At 39.1% G+C, this 24,014-nt stretch overlaps 1 non-coding gene across 1 annotated transcript; it reads left to right on the forward strand.

Moving 5' to 3' along the window:
• Positions 1-14,043: 14,043 nt before the first annotated feature.
• LOC112725503 (small nucleolar RNA R71) lies at positions 14,044-14,151 on the forward strand. The gene has a single exon (XR_003164607.1). It is a non-coding gene; the product is annotated as a small nucleolar RNA R71 (small nucleolar RNA).
• The last annotated feature ends 9,863 nt before the right edge of the window (positions 14,152-24,014 follow it).

The following is a 24,014-nucleotide window of genomic DNA, read 5'->3' on the forward strand; positions in this document are numbered from 1 at the left end:
AGTGATCCATGCATTTGCATAGAACTCTTGAACCATCAAGATCCCGACTTATTGAATGGGGTTGGTGAGAACTTCCCAACCTCTTCTTTGGATCTCAAGTCGGATCTCTGGATACTCATTCTTTTTGAACCTGAAAGGAACCTCAGAGATCACTTTCTTCTTGGCCACAACTTCATAGAAGTGGTCTTGATGGACCTTTGAGATGAATCTTTCCATCTTCCATGACTCAGAGGTGGAAGCAATTGCCTTCCCTTTCCTCTTTCTTGAGGTTTCTCTGGCCTTAGGTGCCATTAATGGTTATGGAAAAACAAAAAGCTATGCTTTTACCACACCAAACTTAAAATGTTTGCTCGTCCCTGAGCAAAAGAAGAAAGAAAGTAGTAGAAGAATAAGAAAATGGAGGAGATGGGAGAGAGGGGTGTATTCGGCCAATGGGAAGAAGAGAGGGTTGTGTGGTGCACGAATTGTGACTCACACTTTTCACAACTCGTACCACTAACCAGCAAGTGCACTGGGTCGTCCAAGTAATACCTTACGTGAGTAAGGGTCGAATCCCACGGAGATTGTTGGTTTAAAGCAATCTATGGTTATCTTGCAATTCTTAGTCAGGAAGTCAATTATATTTATCATTTGAATTGCGAATAAACAAGAGAGCATGGGTTAAAGGTTACTTGTTATGCAGTAATGGAGAATATGTTGGAGTTTTGGAGATGCTTTGTCTTCTGAATCTCTGCTTTCCTCTGTCTTCTGATTCACGTACGCACGTCCTTCTATGGCAAGCTGTGTGTTGGTGGATCACCGTTGTCAATGGCTACCATCCATCCTTCCAGTGAAAAGGGTCTAGGAGCGCTGTCACCGCACGGCTAATCATCTGCAGGTTCTCAGTCGTACCAGAATAGGATTTACTATCCTTTTGCGTCTGTCACTACGCCCAGCACTCGTGAGTTTGAAGTTTGTCACAGTCATCCAATCCCAGAATCCTACTCGGAATACCACAGACAAGGTTTAGACTTTCCGGATTCTCATGAATGCCGCCATCAATCTAGCTTATACCACGGAGATTCTGATTAGGGAATCTAAGAGATATTCATTCAATCTGATGTAGAACGAAGGTGATTGTCAGACACACGTTCATGGATTGAGGAAGGTGATGAGTGTCACTGATCATCACCTTCTCCATAGTTAGGCGCGAATGGATATCTTAGATAGGAACACGCATGTTTGAATGGAAAATAGAAATACTTGCATTAATTCATCGAGACACAGCAGAGCTCCTCACCCCCAACAATGGAGCTTAGAGACTCATGCTGTCAAAGAGTACAAAATTCAGATCTAAAATGTCATCAGATACAAAATGAATCTCTAAAAGTTGTTTAAATACTAAACTAGTAGCCTAGGTTTACAAAAAGTGAGTAGACTATGACAGATGGTGCAGAGATCCACTTCTGGAGCCCACTTGGTGTGTGCTGGGACTGAGACTTAAACAATTCACGTGCATAAGGCTGTTTTGGGCGTTCAACGCCAGGTTTGGATCCATTTCTGGCGTTGAACTCCAACTCTTAATCCTTTTCTGGCGCTAGACGCCAGAATTGGGCAGAGAACTGGCGTTGAACGCCAGTTTACATCATCTATCCTTGAGCAAAGTATGGACTATTATATATTTCTGGAAGGCCCTGGATGCCTACTTTCCAACGCAATTGGAAGCGTGCCATTTCAAGTTCTGTAGCTCCAGAAAATCCACTTTGAGTGCAGGGAGGTCAGAATCCAACAGCATCAGCAGTCCTTTTTCAGCCTGAATCAGATTTTTGCTCAGCTCCCTCAATTTCAGCCAGAAAAATACCTGAAATTACAGAAACACACACAACTCATAGTAAAGTCCAGAAATATAAATTTTTCCTAAAAACTAATGGAAATAAACTAAAAACTAACTAGAATATACTAAAAACTATATGAAATTAACCCCAAAAAGCGTATAAAATATCCGCTCATCACAACCCCAAACTTAAACTGTTGCTTGTCCTCAAGCAACTAGACAAATAAAATAGAATACTAATAGGTTGAGAAGCAATAATATCTCAGAGTTTTTGAGTGAAGCTCAGATTCTAATTAGATGAGCGGGGCTAGTAGCTATTTGCTTCCGAACAGTTTTGGCATCTCACTTTATCCATTGAAGCTCAGAGTGATTGGCATCTATAGGAACTTAAAATTCAGATAGTGTTATTGATTCTCCTATTTCAGTATGATGATTCTTGAACACAGCTATTTCATGAGTCTTGGCCGTGGCCCTAAGCACTTTGTTTTCCAGTATTACCACCGGATACATAAATGCCACAGACACATAATTGGGTGAACCTTTTAGATTATGACTCAGCTTTGCTAAAGTCCCCAATTAGAGGTGTCCAGAGTTCTTAAGCACACTCTTCTTTCTACTTTGGACCTTGACTTTAACCGCTCAGTCTCAAGTTTTCACTTGACACCTTCACGCCACAAGCACATGGTTAGGGACAGCTCGGTTTAGCCGCTTAGGCCAGGATTTTATTCCCTTAGGCCCTCCTATCCACTGATGCTCAAAGCCTTGGGATCCTTTTTATTACCCTTGCCTTTTGGTTTTAAGGGCTATTGGCTTTTTTTTTTTTGCTGCTTTTTCTTGCTTCAAGAATCATTTTTATGGTTTTTCAGATTATCAATAACATGTCTCATGTTCATCATTCTTTCAAGAGCCAACATATTTAACAGTCTTAAACAACAAATTCAAAAGACATATGCACTGTTCAAGCATTCATTCAGAAGACAGAAAGTATTGCCACCACATGTAACTAATTAGAATTTCTCTTATTAAAAACTCAAAATTTTACTGCCTCTTATTCAAAAGATCTACTATTTTATTCATGTTTGCTGATGATGAGAAAAATAAACTATGGCTTAATTGGAGATAAAATCAAAATAGATACTAATTACTACTATATGACTCCTAAGGTGAACTTCTATAATGACACTATCACAGAGTTAAAGCAGAAATTGGAATTTAACAACCTTTATTCTGGGAAGTGGATGTTCCTCTGATCTGTGGGGTGCTTGGTCCTTCAAGAGATAACTTCTGGCACATCAATTCCCTTAAGTCACGCCCTTGCTCCTCTTGTTCTTTAAACAAATAGGTAAAAATTTGACTGTGTTCCTTCTGTTCTTTTATTATTTGTTCCATAGCCTCCCGTATCTTGGTAACAGACGTCTCAAGATACTCCCAATATTTAGATTGAGGGATTTCTGGGAGAAATTCCTGTGTTTTCTTCTTGATGGGGTCATCCTGTACTTGTTATTTCTCCATTGATGCTTTGGTGATTGGTTTCTCAATTGAGATATACTCAGTTATTCCCATCCTTACTCCAGCGTCCTTCCAGAGTAGAGAAATCAAGCTTGGGTAAGCCAACCTGGCCTCTTTAGAATTTTTATTAGCAATTTTGTAAAATTCAGTTGAAATCAGTTGATGAACTTCCACTTCTTTTCCCATCATGATGCAATGGATCATCACTGCTCTTTTAACAGTGACTTCAAAACGGTTGCTAGTGGGCAACAGAGAATGCCCAATGAAGTCCAGCATTCCTCGGGCGACTGGTTTGAGATCTTCCCTTTTGAGTTGATTTGGGACACCCTTCGTGCTAGTGGTCCACCTTGCTCCAGGGATACATATATCCTCTAGAATCTTATCTAGGCCCTTGTCTGTTCTCATCATTCTCCTGTTGAAAGAGTCTGGATCATCTTTCAGCTGAGGTAGCTTTAAGATCTCTCTGATCTTGTCAAGGATGGTATGAACAATCTTTCCTCTGACTATGGTCCGATATTCATAGAAAGCAGTTCCAGATAGTTTTTGCTTGTCAGTCTGCCACATATTAGCATAGAACTCCTGGACCATATTCCTTCCCACTTTCGTCTCAGGATTAGCTAGGACCTCCTAGTTCCTGATTCGAATTTGCTCCTGGATCTCCGGATATTCATCTTCTTTCAGATCGAATCTAACTTCCGGGATCACTGATCTTAGTCCCATTATTTTGTAATAATGGTTTGCATGTTCTTTAGATAAGAACTTCCCTTGATTCCAAAGTGGTTTTGGAATGCTCTCTTTCTTGCCTCTTGAAGTGGGTTGTTTTCCCTTAGGAGCCATGCTCTTAGTGATCACGGATAAACACACTAAACTTAGAGGTTTGCTTGTCCTCAAGCAAAAGAAAAGAAAGGAGAGGGATAAAAGGAGAGCTAGGTGCAATTGTTGATGGAGGAGGGTGGAGGCCGAACCCATATATAAAGGGAGGGGGGGTGGGTTCGAAAATTTTGAAAAGATATGATAAAAAGATTGATTTGGAAAAGATAAGATAGAAGATATGATAAGAGGGGATATAGTTTAAAATTGAAAAGATATGAAAAATTTTTTAAAAAGATAAATCTAGATTTTGAAAAAGATAATGTGGAGATTTGAAAAAGATATTAGTTGAAAAAAATTTAGATTTGTTTTGAAAATTTGAAAAAGAGTTGGATTGAATTTGCAAAAGAGGGTTTGTGCTTATGGATTAAGATACATTTGATATTTTTAAGGTAGGCTTTTTAGAAATTAGGGATTTTAGAAATCAGGGTTCTTAACATGTTTATGCAAGAAATCATGAATTGAAGCATGAAAATTAAGATTAAAATGAAAAATATGAAGAAAAAATGAATTTACCTCCTCCCCACCATCCTGCCGTTTGAACGCCCAAACGCTGCATGTTTTGGGCGTTCAACGCCCAAATGCTGCCTCTCCTGGGCGTTCAACGCCCAGCTGCTGCTTCTTTCTGGCGTTGAACGCCAGGAAGTCCTTTGTTACTGGGCGTTTTTCTGAATGCCCAGAATGCTGTAAATCTGGCGTTAAACACCCAGAAAGAGCTTCTTTCTGGCGTTTAACGCCCAGATGGCTATCCTCACTGGCGTTCAATGCCCAGTGGATGCTTCTGTTGGACATTGAATGCCCAAAACAGATTTTTACTGGCGTTTTCTTGCCAGTGAGCTCATTTTCTCTGTTTTGTGTGCAGAATCCTTCTGTAACCCTGTGAACTTATGCAATTGATTCTTTACCTTGTTATCAATGAACTTTATATAAACAAATAAAAATAAAAATAGGGCAAAATGCTTAGAGGATTGATGCCCCATGGCTGGGTTGCCTCCCAGCAAGCGCTTCTTTATTGTCTTTAGCTGGACCTTGCTGAGCTTTTAGTCTAGCTTCAGCCTTGAGCACTCTTGCTCAACGTTGCCTTTAAGATAGTGCTTGATTCTCTGTCCATTGACAATGAACCTCTTATCAGAATCAATATCTTGAAGCTCCACATAACCATATGGTGATACACTTGTAATCACGTAAGGTCCCATCCACCGGGATTTCAATTTCCCAGGAAATAGCCTGAGTCTAGAGTTGAACAGTAGAACCTTCTGTCCTGGCTCAAAGATTCTAGATGACAGCTTTCTGTCATGCTGATGGGATATTTTTATGGAAAAACAAATTTCTCCAAAACACCCAAAACTAACCGGCAAGTGCACCGGGTCGTATCAAGTAATAAAACTCACGGGAGTGAGATCGATCCCACAGGGATTGATGGATCAAGAAACTTTAGTGGGTGATTAGTTTAGTCAAGCTAACATTTGTGTGATAATTGATGCAGCAGAAAGTAAATGACAAGGAAAATTAAAGTGCAGAAAGTAAATTGGACAGTAACTTAAAGAACAAGGAAGTAAAATAGCAAGAATCTTAAATTACAAGAAAAGTAAATTGCATGAAAGTAAAGGGGACTGGGTGCAGGGAAATTAAATGAAAGCAGTAAATCAAAGCTTAGAACAATTGCAAGGAAATTAAAATTGCATGAAAAGTAAATCCAGATCACAGTGGCTCAAATGTAAAATACAGAGGAACAAAAGTGCTGGAAAGTAAATTGGGAACAAGGAGATCAGAGAGCAAAGTGACTGTGCTTAATTTGCAGAAATTTAAAAGGATGTTGAAGATCTCAGGAGTGGATCCTTCCTTGATCCAACAAGAGAAAAGTTGCAGAGAATTAAAAAAAGATTGCAGAAGAAGTAAAGAGAAGTTGCAAATAGAGAATGAAAACAGAATTCCTTCTAATCTCAATTCAAGATTCAAAACAGAAAATGAAACTCAGAGAGAGAGCTCTGTATTCCTAATGCTCCCTAGTGGAGCTCGCCCCCCCTCTTCTCTCTATTCGGGCTTCCTTTCTAAAATGAGAATGATGCCTTATATAGGCATTTTTACAAAATAAAAACAAATTACAATTAAAATGAAATTTCTATTCTAACTATCTCTTGTGCCTTTGAGTGGTGTCAATTGGGCCCTTGCTCTTGATGGAATTGGGTTGATAGAGGCCTTGGTTGATTGCTCTTGGAGTTTGGAGAAGAACCGAATTGAACCGGGTTTGGAATCATGAAAGCTTGAGTAAAAATTTGAGTAAAAGTTTGAGGCAAACTTTTACTCCAACTTTTCACATCAGCCACCCTCTTTTGCTGATACCAACGTTGGGGCAAAAGTTAGGGGTCAAACTTTTGCTCCAACGTTGGCCTCCCCTAGTGCATGTATGTGGCGCTACTTTGTCCTCTTGTCAACGTTGCCAATTTTATGCCTACTATAGACTATTATATATAGTTGGAAAGCTCTGAATGTCAGCTTTCTAACCCAATTAGAATCACCTCAATTGGACATCTACAACTCAAGTTATGCTCCTTTGAAGAGGACAAGGTCGCTGGCTTTGGTGCCCAACGTTTGAGGTAAAGTTTGCCTCAAACGTGGTCGAAAACCCCAGTTTTGAAGGCTCAAACGTATTGTCTACCCCATACTATTATATATTGTTGGAAAGCCCTGGATGTCTACTTTCCAATGCCGTTGGGAGCACATCATTTGGAGCTCTACAGCTCGAGTTATACTCCGTCGAAGGTGCAGAGGTCAGTTGGCCTCACTGCAGGTTGCCACCATGTTCGTTTATGCTTATTGCGGGGCAGTTTTCTCCCTCAATTTTAGTGTCCACCATGCAGTGCCATATATGCTCGGAAAGCTCTCGATTCCTACTTTCCATTGCTTTTTCAATCACCTCATTTGGAGCTCTGTAGCTCAAGTTATTCTTGTTGGAAGTATACCCCTTGCATGCCTTGTGGCGCCAACGTTAGCCAAAAAGTTAGAGGCTAACGTTGGCGCAAACTTTTGCTCTCCAGGGTGTGTTTTTCATGCGCGGCTAACGTTGGCGCAAATTTTTGCTCTCCAGGGTGTTGATTTGTGATGCCAAAAGTTAGCCAAAAAGTTTGAGGCTAACTTTTGCTCCAGCTTTTTGCCCAAAAGTTAGCCAAAAAGTTTGAGGCTAACTTTTGCTCCAGCTTTTTGCCCAAAAGTTTGCACAAAAGTTTGAGGCTAACTTTTGGTCCAGCTTTTTGCTCCCTGGTTCATTTTCAATTAATCCAAAAGTTTGAGTTAAAGTTTGAGGCAAACTTTTGCTCAAACTTTTTGTCCTCTCTTCCTCCTAGCCATTCCTTCTTGCTTCAACCTTTCTCCAAGCTTTCTTCACCTATCATTAATCAACCAAACACATCAAAGCTATGCTCAAAATCATGAGATATTCATTCTTTCATAATATGTGACAATTATAGCATAAAACCTCATGAAATAGCATGAATTCATACATGGTTGATTAAATAAAAGGAAACATGAAAATCTACCAAATTGGCTTGCTTATGGCTCAAGAAAGTGCATAAAACCTATTGAAAACAAATGAAAAAGCATAGAAAAACATGACATGGTGACATGTCATCACAACACCAAACTTAAACCTTGCTTGTCCCCAAGCAAGAAAAGAATCATGCAATAAAGATTGACAATCCAAGGCAAGAAGAATAGCAACTCAATGTTCATGGTAAGCTAGTTTTCTAAGCATGCTACAATCACAAAAGAAATGTAAATGATTGATGCTTCCATCTAGCTCAATTTATGAAATCTTTTTCTTATATTTCTTCCTTGAAACAAGCTTTTGATTTTCTTATTAGCTTCTCCTTTTCGGTGCTTTGCCCCATGAGTTGATAACAAAGCTACGACTTCTAAATGCTTTGTTTTCAAGTATTACCACTTGATACATAAGCACCACAAGCATTTGATCAGAGGACTTCATTAAGCTCATTTTTCTTTTCTTTTCTTGACTCTCTAATCATTGATGCTCAGAGCCTTGAGCTTTGAGGGAGTGCTTTTGCACTTTGAGCCTAACCTTGACTTCTAAGTGTTTTGTTTTCAAGCATTTGGCTTGATACATAAACACCACAAGTACTTAACAAATGAATTGCCATTGGTACTCAGAGCCTTCAGCTTTTTCATTCTTTCCCTTTTTCTTTTCTTGCTTTATTTTGCATTTGCTTCTTCAAGGTTTTCATGATTTTAAAAGATTTCACAAAATGTTCTAGATGAAAACTTCAATTAAATAAAATCCAATGCAATTGAGCAACAATTAATCATACTAGCTTTCCAATACTTGTATGCACATGCTAAACTCTTCTTTAGTTCCTTGTTTGTTTATGATCATGATGCTTTACTGCTTTTGAATTCACAAAACTCAAGTTGGTAATCACAATGGCACAGCACCATGTTGCAATTTAGAAATCAAACTATGCCTTTTCATACACACATGCATACAGAGAAGGTAAAGACAATCATGCAGTTTATAGTGCTTGAAATAAATGAGAGGAAAAGGAACTTTACAACCTTGTAGTTCATCTTCTCTATTGTTGTCATTTTCCTCTCATTCTCCTCCATCCCATACCAAACTCAGAATGCTTGCTCATCCTCAAGCAACTATTAGAACCGTGGCTATGGGGCTAAGATGGATCATGAATGTCTTACACAAGAAATGTTAGTAGTACATGTGTTTCAAGCAAGCAAAATTAAAGATAATAATCAAGGCACAAGACACAGAGACATTGTGATTGCAAGCTTAAGAAGGTGAGCATAATACTTTGCATAAAGAATAAGTGGCACACCAAACTTAGTGTGACACTTTCACTTGGAATCAATGCAAGTATCCAGTAAAGATTTGAAGCAAATTGTGTTGCATAGCAACACCAAACTTAGAATGCAATCCTATGTCCATTTATTTGAATTAAAACCAAGCAAATGAAACTGTTCTTTATTAAATACAATCACTAAGCCAAGAATCTGTCATTAATAAAGCTCTCTTGGTGATGTATTAATAAACACAGCAAATAAGCAAACTAAAATGAAAGCATTAAAAACAAAGAATTAACTAAAGTAAACAGAATAACAAAATATCAAACCAAAAGAAAATTAACACTGCAAAGACATTATGGTTATGCAGACAAGTGGTGTTGCTGAATGATTTGCATAGAAAAATAGGTGGCACACCAAACTTAGAATCTTGGTGTGTCACTTTCATTTTTGATTTGATGCAATCATCCAAAAATATTGAAAACAATTTGTTGCAAGGCAACACCAAACTTAGAATGTAACCATATGCCAATTTATTGAAATTTAAACAAAGCAAGGAAAAGAAATGTACCTACTGTCTACCTGTTCTTTACTTTCTTCCTCTTCTTCCAATTTGTTAAGAGAAATGACTTCAAAGGAGGAGAAGATTCAGCTATTGCCCCCTGTCTTGGTTTCCTCTCAGCAAGCTTTCTTTTGTACATGGCTTGATTGAGCTTGCTTGCTGGATCAGGGGGAGGATTGTTTGCAGTTGACCTTCTCATGAATGTTGTCCTTGGTATCTTGGTCACAATCCTCTTCTTGGTGCTTTTGTTAATTGCCTTCACTTCCTTGAATTTATGACTTGGTTGCTGTGTGATTGTTGGAGTTTTGTCTTCATCAAGAGTCTCTTGCAATGGTGGTTCTGTGGATTCTTCTTTCATGTACTTCTCTGCTTCACTTGAGTTTGGAATTCTTTGGTTGTCTTTCTCACTTTCTTGCTCTTCCACTTCCTCCCTTGCACCCAACATTTGACTTAATAGCTTTTTCATTGAGGAGGTTTGTTGATCTTCCCAACATTTCTTCATCTCCTCTTCATATTTTTCAATCACAGATTCAATTGTCGAGAGTTTTTGGGTCAGGAAAATTTGTGAGAGTTGTGATTCTTCATGTTCTTTTGTCATCTCAAGTGTAGTTTCATTTTTAACCACCTCATTCTTCATTGAAAGTTCACTTGATGCAGTAGCCTCCTCATCTTGTTTTTCCACTTCCTCACTCACAAATTGGTCTTCATTTTCCTTTCTTAGTGGATCCGAGCATTTCCCCATGTTCTCCAATTGCTCATCCATCTTCTGAAGACGGATTTCTTCTTCTCTCCAGGATTGTTGTTGTTCCTCCATGAGTTGTTCTTGTCTTTTCAACAATTCTCTAGATTTTTGAAGGGGATCTTCATTTTGCTCTTCCACCTTCTCCCTTGCACTTAACAATTGGTTTACCATCACTTCTATGTTTTTGAATGAATTCTCTTGCTCGTTCCAAGATCTTTGCGCCTCCCTCTCATATTTTTCAAACATGATCTCTAGCTTTGAGAGGCCTAGGTTCGTGGAAGTTTGTGTTGAGGCATATTTAGGTGATGAAGAATTTTCAAATGTAGAAGTGGGAGGTGAGGTTGGACAATCTCTCATGTGAGTTGACTGCTCAGAATTTGCAGTTTCTTGGTAATACTCCCAGCCACCATTGGAATAATGACTTGAATCATTTTGTGGTGGAGGGAAATATCCCATATGATTTTCTTTCTCATCTTATGGTTCTAAAGCATGGCTCCATGAATTGGAGAGCCCAGAATTTGAAGTTTCTTGGTGATATTCCCATCCATCATTAGAGATTGGTGATGGTGGGTGATATCCCATAGAATTTGTTTGATCATAAGATGAGTTGAACTCCATTTGATTTTTGTAAAACACACAACCAAGGAAAATTGAAATTACTCATATCAGAGATGAGAATTTCTTAGTGAGGCAAAAACTCAAACACCTTGGTTTCACTTTGAAACAGAAAACAAAAATAAAGAAAATGCTTGATCTAGACTTCTCACCCACATAATCATTGTTGATCTAAATCAATCCCTGGCAACGACACCAAAAACTTGATGGGATATTTTTATGGAAAAACGAATTTCTCCAAAACACCCAAAACTAACCAGCAAGTGCACCGGGTCGTATCAAGTAATAAAACTCACGGGAGTGAGGTCGATCCCACAGGGATTGATGGATCAAGCAACTTTAGTGGGTGATTAGTTTAGTCAAGCTAACATTTGTGTGATAATTGATGCAGCAGAAAGTAAATGACAAGGAAAATTAAAGTGCAGAAAGTAAATTGGACAGTAACTTAAAGAACAAGGAAGAGTGCCATTTCGAGTTCTGTAGCTCCAGAAAATCCACTTTGAGTGCAGGGAGGTCAGAATCCAACAGCATCAGCAGTCCTTTTTCAGCCTGAATCAGATTTTTGCTCAGCTACCTCAATTTCAGCCAGAAAAATACCTGAAATTACAGAAAAACACACAACTCATAGTAAAGTCCAGAAATATGAATTTTTCCTAAAAACTAATGGAAATAATCTAAAAACTAACTAGAATATACTAAAAACTATATGAAATTAACCCCAAAAAGCGTATAAAATATCCGCTCATCATTGTGTTGTGTGAAAATGAAGAAAGAATGAGGGTTTTATATAGGAGTGAGGGGGGTGTAATGTTCGGCCATTAGGGTTGGATTTGGGAGGGAAATTAGTTTGAAATTTGAAGGAAGGTGGGGTTAATGGGGAAGAGAGGATGGATGTGAGTGATGAAGAAGTGATGGGAAAGAGTGATTGAGGTGATTGGTGAAAGGTATTTGGGGAAAAGAGTTATGAAAAGGTGTGAAGAGGAGAGAAGAAGATGTGGGGATCCTGTGGGATCCACAGATCCTGAGGGGATCCTGTGGGGTCCACAGATCAAGTGGGGTCAAGGACTTAACATCCCTGCTCCAATTAGGCGTGTAAAACGCCCTTGCTGTGCAATCCTGGTGTTTAACACCAGATTGCTGCTTGTTTCTGGCGTTAAACGCCCAAATGTAGCCTGTTTCTGGCGTTTAACGCCAGGCAGATGCTTGTTTTTGGCGTTAAACGCCAGCTTGGTGCCTGTTTCTGGCGTTAAACGCCAGACAGATGCTTGTTTCTGGCGTTTAAACGCCAGACTGCTCTCCTCCAGGGTGTGCTATTTTCAATGCTATTTTTCATTCTGTTTTTGATTTTTCAGTAGTTTTTGTGACTTCACATGATCATCAACCTAATAAAACACGAAATAACAAAAAGAAAATAAAATAGATATGATTAAATAATATTGGGTTGCCTCCCAACAAGCACTTCTTTAATGTCAATAGCTTGACAGTGAGCTCTCATGGAGCCTCACAGATAATCAGAGCAAGGTTGGAACCTCCCAACACCAAACTTAGAGTTTGACTGTGGGGGCTTTAGTTGACTCTCAGTGAGAAAAGCTTTTCATGCTTCCTCTCCATGGTTACAGAAGGAGATCCTTGAGTTTCAAACACAAGGTTGTCCTCATTCAGTTGAAGGACTAATTCTCCTCTGTCCACATCAATCACAGCTCTTGATGTGGCTAGGAAGGGTCTTCCAAGGATGATGGATTCATCCTCATCCTTCCCAGTGTCTAGGATTATAAAATCAGCAGGGATGTAAAGGCCTCCAACCTTTACTAATACGTCCTCTACTTGTCCATAAGCCTGTTTTCTTGAGTTGTCTGCCATCTCTAATGAGATTCTAGCAGCTTGCACCTCAAAGATCCCTAGTTTCTCCATTACAGAGAGTGGCATTAAGTTTATTCCTGACCCCAGGTCACACAGAGCCTTCTCAAAGGTCATGGTGCCTATTTTGTAGGGAATCAGAAATTTACCAGGATCTTGTTTCTTTTGAGGTAATTTCTGCCTATCCAATGCATTCAGTTCATTGGTGAGCAAGGGAGGTTCATCTTCCCAAGTATCATTACCAAATAATTTGGCATTCAGCTTCATGATTGCACCAAGGTACTTAGCAACTTGCTCTTCAGTAATTTCTTCATCCTCTTCAGAGGAAGAATACTCATCAGAGCTCATGAAGGGCAAAAGGAGGTTCAATGGAATCTCTATGGTCTCTAATTGAGCCTCAGATTCCTTTGGTTCCTCAAAGGGAAACTCCTTATTGGTCACTGGACGTCCCAGGAGGTCTTCCTCAATAGGATTCACGTCCTCCTCCTCCCTTGTAGGTTCGGTCATGATGGTTAAATCAATGGCCTTGCACTCTCTCTTTGGATTTTCTTCTGTATTGCTTGGGAGAGTACTAGGAGGAGTTTCAATGACTCTTTTGCTCAGCTGGCCCACTTGTGCCTCCAAATTTCTAATGGAGGACCTTGTTTCATTCATGAAACTTACAGTGGACTTAGAAAGATCAGAGACTATATTTGCTAAGCTAGATAGATTCTGCTCAGAATTCTCTTTCTGTTGCTGAGTGGATGATGGAAAAGGCTTGCTATTGCTAAACCTGTTTCTTCCACCATTATTAAAGCCTTGTTAAGGCTTTTGTTGATCCTTCCATGAGAAATTTGGATGATTTCTCCATGAGGGATTATAGGTGTTTCCACAGGGTTCACCCATGTAATTCACCTCTGCTATTGCAGGGTTCTCAGGATCATAAGCTTCTTCTTCAGAAGATGGCTCTATAGTACTGTTGGATGATTCCTTCAATCCATTCAGACTCTGAGAGATCATATTGACTTGCTGAGTCAATATTTTATTCTGAGCCAATATGGCATTCAGAGTATCAATTTCAAAAACTCCCTTCCTCTGAGGCGTTCCATTACTCACAGGATTCCTTTCAGAAGTGTACATGAACTGGTTATTTGCAACCATGTCAATGAGTTCTTGAGCTTCTGCAGGCATTTTCTTTAGGTGAATGGATCCACCTGTAGAATGGTCTAATGACATTTTAGATAATTCAGACAGACCATCATAGAATATATCCAGGATGGTCCACTCTGAAAGCATGTCAGAAGGACACTTTTTGGTTAGTTCCTTGTATCTCTCCCAAGTTTCATAGAGGGACTCACCTTCTTTTTGTTTGAAGATTTGAACATCCACTCTAAGATTACTAAGCTTTTGAGGAGGAAAGAACTTGGCTAAGAAAGCCGTGACCAGCTTATCCCAAGAGTTCAGGCTGTCTTTAGGTTGGGAGTCCAACCATATTCTAGCTCTGTCTCTAACAGCAAACGGGAAAAGCATAAGCCTGTAGACCTCGGGATCAACCCCATTGGTCTTAACAGTATCACATATTTGCAAGAATTTAGTTAAGAACTGAAAAGGATCTTCTGATGGAAGCCCATGAAACTTGTAGTTCTGTTGCATCAGAGAAACTAATTGAGGTTTCAGCTCAAAATTATTTGCTCCAATGGCATGGATTGAGATGCTTCTTCCATGTAAATTGGAATTTGGTGCAGTAAAGTCACCAAGCATCTTCCTTGCATTGTTATTATTTTCGGCCATGTCTCCTTCTTTTTCGAAAATTTCTGTCAGATTTTCTCCAGAGAGTTGTGCTTTAGCTTCCCTTAGCTTCCTCTTCAGAGTCCTTTCAGGTTCAGAATCAGCTTCAACAAGAATGTTCTTATCCTTGTTCCTGCTCATATGAAAAAGTAGAAAACAGAAAAGAAAATATGGAATCCTCTATGTCACAGTATAGAGATTCCTTTATGTGAGTAGAAGAAGATATGAATAGAAGAAGGAGAATCCAAACACAAGGGTGAGGAGTAGGTTCGAATTCTTAGGTGAAAAAGGGATGTTAGTAGATGAATAAATACATAGAAGGAGGTGAGGGAGAAGAATTTTTGAAAATTAGATAAAATAAAATAAAAGTATTTTTGTTTTTAAATTAAAAATTAAAAATTCAAAAATTAAGCAAGGAAAATTAAATCAAATTAAATTAAATTTAAAACAAATAGTTAATTAAAAAGGAAGTTTTAGAAAAAAAGGGAAGGTGATTTTCGAAAATTAGAGAGAGAGAATTAGTTAGTAGTTTTGAAAAAGATATGATTGAAACAAAAGGATAGGATTAATTGAAAAAGATTTGATTTTTGAAATCAAAGTTGATTACTTGACTAACAAGAAACTAAAAAGATATGATTCTAGAGTTTAAAGATTGAACCTTTCTTATTAGGCAAGTAACAAACTTAAAAATTTTGAATCAATCACATTAATTGTTAGTAAAGATTTTGAAAGTGTAGAACAAAATAAGAAAAAGATTTTGAAAATCAATCATAAAGTTTTCGAAAATATGAAGGAAAAATTGAAAAAGATTTGATTTTTGAAAAAGATTTGAAAAAGATAGAATTTTTAAATTGAAAATTTGATTTGACTCATAAGAAACAACTAAATTTTAAAAAGTTTTGAAAAAGTCAACTCAAATTTTCGAAAATTTATGAGAGAATAAGGGAAAGATATTTTTTTTTTTGAATTTTTAATGACGAAAGAGAAAAACACTAAATTGAAACAAAACATAAAAATTATGAATCAAAACAACTAATGCATGCAACAACACCTTGAATGTCAAGATGAACACCAAGAACACTTTGAATGTCAAGATGAACACCAAGAACTTATTTTTGAAAATTTTTTAAGAAAAGAAAAACATGCAAGACACCAAACTTAGAAATTTTCAATCTTTAGACACTAACAAATTGAAAATGCATATGAAAAACAAGAAAAGACACCAAACAAGAAAAATTTAAAGATCAAACAAAGAAATTCATCAAGAACAACTTGAAGATCATGAAGAACACCATGCATGAGTTTCGAAAATTAAAGAACAATTAAAAAGATGCAATTGACACCAAACTTAAAAATTGACTCAAGACTCAAACAAGAAACACAAAAATATTTTTGATTTTATGATTTTATAGATTTTTTTGGATTTTTTTTCGAAAATTATTTTGGGAAAAACGAAAAAGAAGAATTTTTTTTATTTTTCGAAAATAAGAAATAAAAAGCTTAAAATTAAAATAAAATTACCTAATCTGAGCAACAAGATGAACTGTCAGTTGTCCAAACTCGAACAATCCCCGGCAACGACGCCAAAAACTTAACACGCACGTTCATAATCTTAGTTCTTTGTCACAACTTTGCACAACTAACCAGCAAGTGCATTGGGTCGTCCAAGTAATAAACCTTACGTGAGTAAGGGTCGATCCCACGGAGATTTTCGGCTTGAAGCAAGCTATGGTCACCTTGTAAATCTCAGTCAGGTGAATTCAAATGGTTATGGTGAATTGATAATTAAAATATAAATAAAACGTAAATTAGAGATAGAGATACTTATGTAATTCATTGGTGAGAGTTTCAGTTAAGTGTATAGAGATGCGTTCGTTCTTCCTGAACCTCTGCTTTCCTATTATCTTCATCCAATCATTCATACTCCTTCCTATGGCAAGCTGTATGTTACGCATCAACGTTGTCAATGGCTACATCCTGTCCTCTCAGTGAAAATGGTCCAATGCGCTGTCACTGCGTGGCTAATCATCTGTCGGTTCTCGATCATACTGAAATAGGATCCATTGATCCTTTTGCGTCTGTCACTACGCCAAGCACTCGCGAGTTTGAAGCTCGTCGCAACCATCCCTTTCCAGATCCTACTCGGAATACCACAGACAAGGTTTAGACTTTCCGGATCTCAGGAATGGCCGTCCATGGATTCTAACTTATACCACGAAGATTCTGATTAAGGAATCCCAGAGATGTTCATTCAATCTAAGGTAGAACGGGAGTGGTTGTCAGGCACGCGTTCATAGGTTGGGAATGATGATGACTGTCACGATCATCACATTCATATTGAAGTGCGAATGAATATCTTAGAATCGGAATAAGCTTGAATTGAATAGAAAAACGATAGTACTTTGTATTAATTCATGAGGAACAGCAGAGCTCCACACCTTAATCTATGGTGTGTAGAAACTCTACCGTTGAAAATACATAAGTGATAATGGAGTTCATTGGTCTCGGCCCTAGAGGGGAACCGGAGTAACCAAGACTAAATTGATCCGAAGATGTAAATACAATAGTAAAAAGTCCTATTTATGCTATACTAGTTACTAGGGTTTACAGAAATGAGTAAATGATGCAGAAATCAACTTCCGGGGCCCACTTGGTGTGTGCTTGGGCTTAGCATTGAACTTTACACGTGTAGAGGCTTCTCTTGGAGTTGAACGCCAGTTTGTAACCTGTTTCTGGCATTTAACTCCACTTTGCAACCTGTTTCTGGCGTTTAACTCCAGAATGCAGCATGGAACTGGCGTTGAACGCCAGTTTGCGTCGTCTAAACTCGAGCAAAGTATGGACTATTATATATTGCTGAAAAGACCTGGATGTTTACTTTCCAGCGCAATTAAGAGAGTGCCATTCGGAGTTCCGTAGCTCTAGAAAATCCACTTTGAGTGCAGGGATGTCAGAATCCAGCAGCATCTGCAGTCCTTCTTCAACCTCTGAATCTGATGTTTGCTCAAGTCCCTCAATTTCAGCCAGAAAATACCTGAAATCACAGAAAAACACATAAACTCATAGTAAAGTCCAGAAATGTGATTTTTATTTAAAAACTAATAAAAATATACTAAAAACTAACTAAATTATACTGAAAACTATGTAAAAACAATGCCAAAAAGCGTATAAATTATCCGCTCATCAGCAGCTTAGAAATCGCCCCCAGCGTTTTGCCTTCAAGTGGGCCATGTAAGAGTATTGGCGCGTGCGCACCTTGTGCGCGTGCGCGTCGATTGACAATTTCTCCATCCGCGCAGAAGCGGCAGGTACGCGTGCGCGTCGATCAGCGAGATAGCCTTGTGCGCGTGCGCGTCCTTTGATGCACTCCCAATCTTTGTTTGTTCATGCATTCTCCCCTTTGTATGATTTTCTACTCACTTCTTCCATCCAATACTTGCCTTATGAACCTGAAATTACTCAACAAACACATCAAGGAATCGAATGGAATTAAAGTGAATCAAAATTACCAATTTAGGGCCTAAAAAGCATGTTTTTACACTTAAGCGAAAATCAAGGGAGAATCATAAAACCATGCTATTTCATTGAATAAATATGGAAAAAGGTGATAAAATCTCCCAAAATAAGCACAAGATAAATCACAAAATCGGGGTTTATCAGAAGGCATTGAACTCCAGTGAAGAAGCCTTCACTGGGCGTTCAACGCCCATCCTGGCAGCAGAGCTGGCATTGAACGCCAACCCGAGAGTTCTGGTTAGGCGTTTAACACCCAAACATACAGGCTTTCTGGCACTGAACGCCAGTGAGGAACCCCTCACTGGGCGTTCAACGCCCAACCAGGCAGGCTTTCGGGCGCTAAACACCAGTGAGGAACCCCTCACTAGGCGTTCAACGCCCAACCATGCAGCCATTCTGGCACTGAACACCAGTGAAGGATATCCCTGCTGGGCGTTCAATGCCCAAGAAGACAGAAGGACTGGCATTTAACGCCAGTAAAGGTGGACAGCAAGGGCCTTCAATGCCCAAAAAGCTCATAAAGTTGGCATTGAATGCCAGTCAAAGCACATCCTCTGAGTGATTAAGTCCCACTCAAGAACCCTTTATCCTAGAACCAAAGGAAACCATAAAGACCATAAAGGTTCCTTTGAATGCACTTCTGCAGTGCATGAGTTCTGATGACTACTCATCCTCTGATGAGGATGAAGACTCTAGGGAAGAGCAAGTTGCTCGATACCTAGGAGCTCTTATGAAGCTGAATGCCAAGTTATTTAGTACGGCCATTGGAGGAGGAACTTCCACTACTTACCAAAGAACTCCATGCTTTGGTTTAGCAGAGGCTACCTCAGAAGCTTCCAGATCCTGGACACTTTCTGATTCCTTGCACCATAGGCACCATGACCTTTGAAAAGGCTCTGTGTGACCTAGGGTCAATTATAAACCTCATACCACTCTCTGTAATGGAGAAGCTGGGAATTATTGAGGTACAAGCTGCACACATCTCATTAGAGATGGCAAACAAGACAATGAAGAAGCCATATGGCTTAGTAGAGGATGTCTTAGTGAAGGGTGAAAACCACTACATCCCTGTAAACTTCATAGTTTTAGACATTAGAGAGGATGAGGATGACTCTGTCATCCTTGAAAGACCTTTTCTAGCCACTGCCAATGCTATCATTGATGTGGCTAAGGGAGAACTGACCCTACAATTAGGGGAAGATCACATCTTGTTCAAGATGCCTAACCCCAATTCTCCCTCTAAAAGAGAGATAATTGTGCAACACCTAGTGTTTCAACCCTCTCTTTCTATGAAGAGTATTACAGAGGCCCCAAACATCAATTCTAAGTTTGGTGTTGGGCCACCATCAACAAGCTCTAAGTACAAAGGTACTAAGAAAAAAGTACTTAAAGGCTGGAGGGACAAAAAAGTCCCAACTGAAGGCCTCTCACCTGGCATGAGAGTTGTCTTCACTAAGAAGCCAGTCTTACCACATACAGTGAGTCGTACCCTATCTGTAGAGCATGTGGAGCTCATTCATAAGAGGACAGGAAGAAAGTTCACTGTAATAGGTAAAAATCTGAGCCCATACTCACCTCCGTAAGGAGCTAACCGTCAAGCTAGTAACGTTAAAGGATCGCTTATTGGGAGGCAACCCAACCTTAATTTATTATATTTATTTCCTTTCATTTTGTTTTTCTTTTAGTTATTTTTAGAGTCAAGATCATATGCAGCAGTCAGAACAGAGAGAGAATTTCACAGCAGTAAAAACAGAACACTCTGGATGGAGTGTTAAGGTTGAATGCCAGCCAGGGAGCTCTGACTGGGCGTTCAACGCCCCTCATGGGCAGCATTGCTGGCGTTGAACGCCAGCCAAGGAGCAGCCCCTAGGTGTTCAAACGCTAATGCAGAGAAGCAGAGAATTTGGAATTCCCTAGCCTCTCAGGACTAGTGGGTCCCACAGCATCTTGCACCTACCCCACTTATTCCTACCTACTTTCACACTTTCCCATACACACTTCCTTATAAACCCTAGCCCAATCACATCCATACCACTTTCCCAAAACCATCATAACTCCTACCAACCACCACCCACTTTAAAATTGAATTTCCCATCCAAAATCCCACCCATGGCCGAACCTACCCACTCCCCACTCCTATAAATACCTCTCTTCATATCCTTCATACATACACCTCTCAAACACTCATAAAACCCACATGGCCGAGCCCTCTCTCTCTCTCTCTTTATATCCTCCTATTTTCTTCTTCTTCTACTCCATTCTTCTCTTTTCTTTATTTTTGCTTGAGGATGAGAAAAGTTATAAGTTTGGTATTGGAAAAGCATAGCTTTTTTCTTTTTATTACCATTCATGGCACCCAAGGTTGGAGACTCATCTAGAAAGAAGAAAGGAAAGGCAGTAGCCACTCCCTCTAAATCTTGGGAGATGGAGATATTCATCACTAAAGCTCGTCAAGACCACTTCTATGAAGTAGTGGCATAGAAAAAAGTGATCCCTGAGGTCCCTTTCATGCTCAAGAAGAATGAGTATCCAGAAATCTGAAGAGAGATCCAGAGAAGAGGTTAGAAAGTCCTAACCAATCCCATTCAGGATATTGGGATTCTAATGGTGCAAGAGTTCAATGCTAATGCATGGGTTACAAAAAACCATGACATTAGTGTGAACCCAAATCCAAGGAATTGGATCACCATGGTTCGAGGAAGAATCTTAGATTTCATCTTGGAAAGTGTGAGGTTGGCATTCAACTTGCCTCTAATGCAAGGAGATCCTCATCCTTACACTAGGAGAGTCAACTTTGATCAGAGATTGGATCAAGTTCTCTCAGATATCTGTGTGGAAGAAGCACAGTGGAAAAATAATTCCCAAGGCAAGCCCATTCAACTAAGATGGCTTGACCTAAAGCCCACAGCTAGAGGATGGTTAGAATTCATCCACCATTCCATCATCTCCACTAGCAACAAGTCAGAAGTGACTATTGACAGAGCCATCATGATCCATTGCATCATGATTGGAAGTGAGGTGGATGTACATGAAGTGATTTCTCAAGAACTGTACAAGATAGCTGAGAAGCCTTCCACTAATACAACGTTAGCATTCCCATACCTCATCTGTCATCTATGCAATTTAGCTCGAATTGTTATAGAAGGAGATATCTCCATTGGGAAGGATAAGCCCATCACTAAGAAGAGGATGGAGCAAACTAGAGAGCATGCACAAGAGCTTGTGCAGCCGCCTCAGTATGAGATCTCTGAGATGCCTCAAGGGATGTATTTTCCACCTCAAAGCTACTGAGATCAATGGCAGACTTCTCTTGGAGAACTGAGCACTAACATGGAGCAATTGAGGGTGGAGCATTAAGAGCACTCCACCAACCTCAATAAAATAAGAGAAGATCAAAGAGCCATAAGGGAAGAACAAAGGGCTATGAGGGAAGAGCAACAATGATAAAGGAGTGATATTGAAGAGATCAAGCATCACATTGGATCCTCAAGGAGGAGCACTAGCCGCCACCATTAAAAGTGGATTCGTTCTCTTTTACTTCCTTTCCTTTTATTATTTTTCTATTTTTTGTTATGTTTTATCTGTTCTCTTGTTCTAGTTGCATGATCATTTGCATTGATGTCTTAAAGTTGTAAAATGTTCCATATATCTCTCACCTTTCTTAAAAAAAAATTTTAATTGAAAAGAATTGAGAGATGCATGAATTTCAAGTTTAAAATAAGAATAGTTTAATTATGTTGATGTGGTGGCATTGCTTTTGTTTTTTGAATGTATGAATAAACGGTGCATGTTTGAAGTTGGAATTTTAGAATGTTGGCTCTTGAAAAAATAAGGAAAAAGAAAAATTATTATTGGTAATCTAAAAAATCTAAATAAATTTATTCTTGAAGCAAGAAAAAAGTAGCAAAAAGAAAAAGAAAAAGCTTGCATGCAAAAAAAAAAAGTGGCAAAAAAATAAAAAGAAAAAAGTAGAAGAAAAAGCAAGCAGAAAAAGCCAATAGCTCTTTAAACCAAAAGGCAAGAGCAAAAAGCCAATAACCCTTTAAACCAAAAGGCAAGGGTAAAAGGATCCAAGGCTTTGAGCATTAATAGATACGAGGGCCTAAAGGAATAAAATCATGGCCTAAGCGACTCAACCAAGCTGTCCCTAACCATGTGCTTGTGGCGTAAAGGTGTCAAGTGAAAAACTTGAGACTGAGCGGTTAAAGTCGTAGTCCAAAGCAAAAAGAGTGTGCTTAAGAACTCTGGACACCTCTATCTGGGGACTCTAGAAAAGCTGAGTCACAATTTGAAAAGGTTCACCCAGTTAAAGTGTCTGTGGCATTATTATATCCGGTGGTAATACTGGAAAACAAGGTGCTTAGGATCACGGCCAAGACTCTGAAAGTTGTGTTCAAGAGTCAAAAGGAATTGAACTAGGAGAGTCAATAATATTATCTAGATTCTAAGTTCCTAAAGATGCCAGCCATTCTAAGTTTCAATGGATTGTGAGATGCCAAAACTATTCAGAAGCAAAAAGCTACTAAGTCCCGCTCATCTAATTGTAACTGAGCTTCACTGGAAACGTTGAAATTCATTGTATCTTAATTTTATTTTTTTATCCTACTGTATTTTTAGTTTCTTGGAGACAAGCAACGGTTTAAGTTTGGTGTTGTGATGAGCGGATATTTTATACGCTTTTTGGCATCATTTTCATATAGTTTTTAGTATGTTTTGTTTAGTTTTTATTAAGTTTTTATAGGTTTTAGTTAAATTCACATTTTTAGATTCTACTATGATTTTTTGTGTTTTTGTGCAATTTTAGGTATTTTCTGGCTGAAATTGAGGAGCTGGAGCAAAAGTCTGATTCAGAGACTTTTCTGAATTAAGGAGCTAAAATTGAGGAGCTGAAAGCACTGCAGATGCAGTCGGGATCTGACCTCCTTCCACTCAGAAGAGCTTTTCTGGAGTTACAGAAGACCAAAAGGAGCGTGCTCAACAGCTATGGAAAGCTGACTTCCAGAGTTTCCAGAAATGTATAATAGTTCATACTTTGCTTCAGATTAAAAGGCCTAAAACTTGCATCCAACGCCAGCTACCTAGCCCCTTCCAGGGGTCCAATGCCTAAAGAGCAGAGTCCAGCGTCCAAACGCCTAGAGAGGACCCCCTAGCCAGCGTTTAATGCCCTAGGAGCCTCAAAGCACGTGGATCTCATCAAAGCTCAGCCCAAACACTCACCAAGTGGACCCAAGAAGTGGATTTTAGCACTAAATATACTGTTTTACCCTTACTAGTCATTGTTTAGTATTTAAGGGATTAGATTAATGTTATTCGAACATCTTTACCACCATTCAGCATTTTTTTGTGTATTTCTTTTTTTTCACATCAGTATGAGTGTCTAAACCTCCTAGGTTGAGGGGAGGATCCCTGCTGAGTCCTATGAATTAATAAAAGTATTACTGTTCCTTCTTCGATCCGTATTTGATTTATTTATAAGATGTATAATCGTTCTTCAACATGGTGAATAGGATGATCAGTGACAATCAGCTCTGTTCATCATACTAAGATGAACGTGCCTACCAAACACCTGCGTCTACTTGGGTTTGTGTGAATACATGGCCGGAAAGCACGAACCAACAGCTATCTTTATACATCTCTCAGACAGTTAATCCACGATTTCGTTGGGGACTTCTCGAGACACCAGTTCAGCCGATTTCTGGGGAGATTAGGGTCTCCGTGGTATAGGCTAGAATCCAAAGAAGCAGCATTCTCTTATCTGAAAGATTCGACCTTGTCTGTGGCGTTTTAAGTAGGATCGCCAAGAAAATGACTACTAGAGCTTCACCCTTCGTCAGATCAGATGACTACGGGCAATGACGTTTAATCTGGAGCAGAGGAGATCAATGTCCACGAGCAATGGCTTTGATCACATACAGCCTGCCATTGAAGAAATCACTCACAAGCAAAGAAGACAGTAA

The sequence above is a fragment of the Arachis hypogaea genome, chromosome 11, assembly GCF_003086295.3.
Source record: "Arachis hypogaea cultivar Tifrunner chromosome 11, arahy.Tifrunner.gnm2.J5K5, whole genome shotgun sequence".
Taxonomy (NCBI): domain Eukaryota; kingdom Viridiplantae; phylum Streptophyta; class Magnoliopsida; order Fabales; family Fabaceae; genus Arachis; species Arachis hypogaea.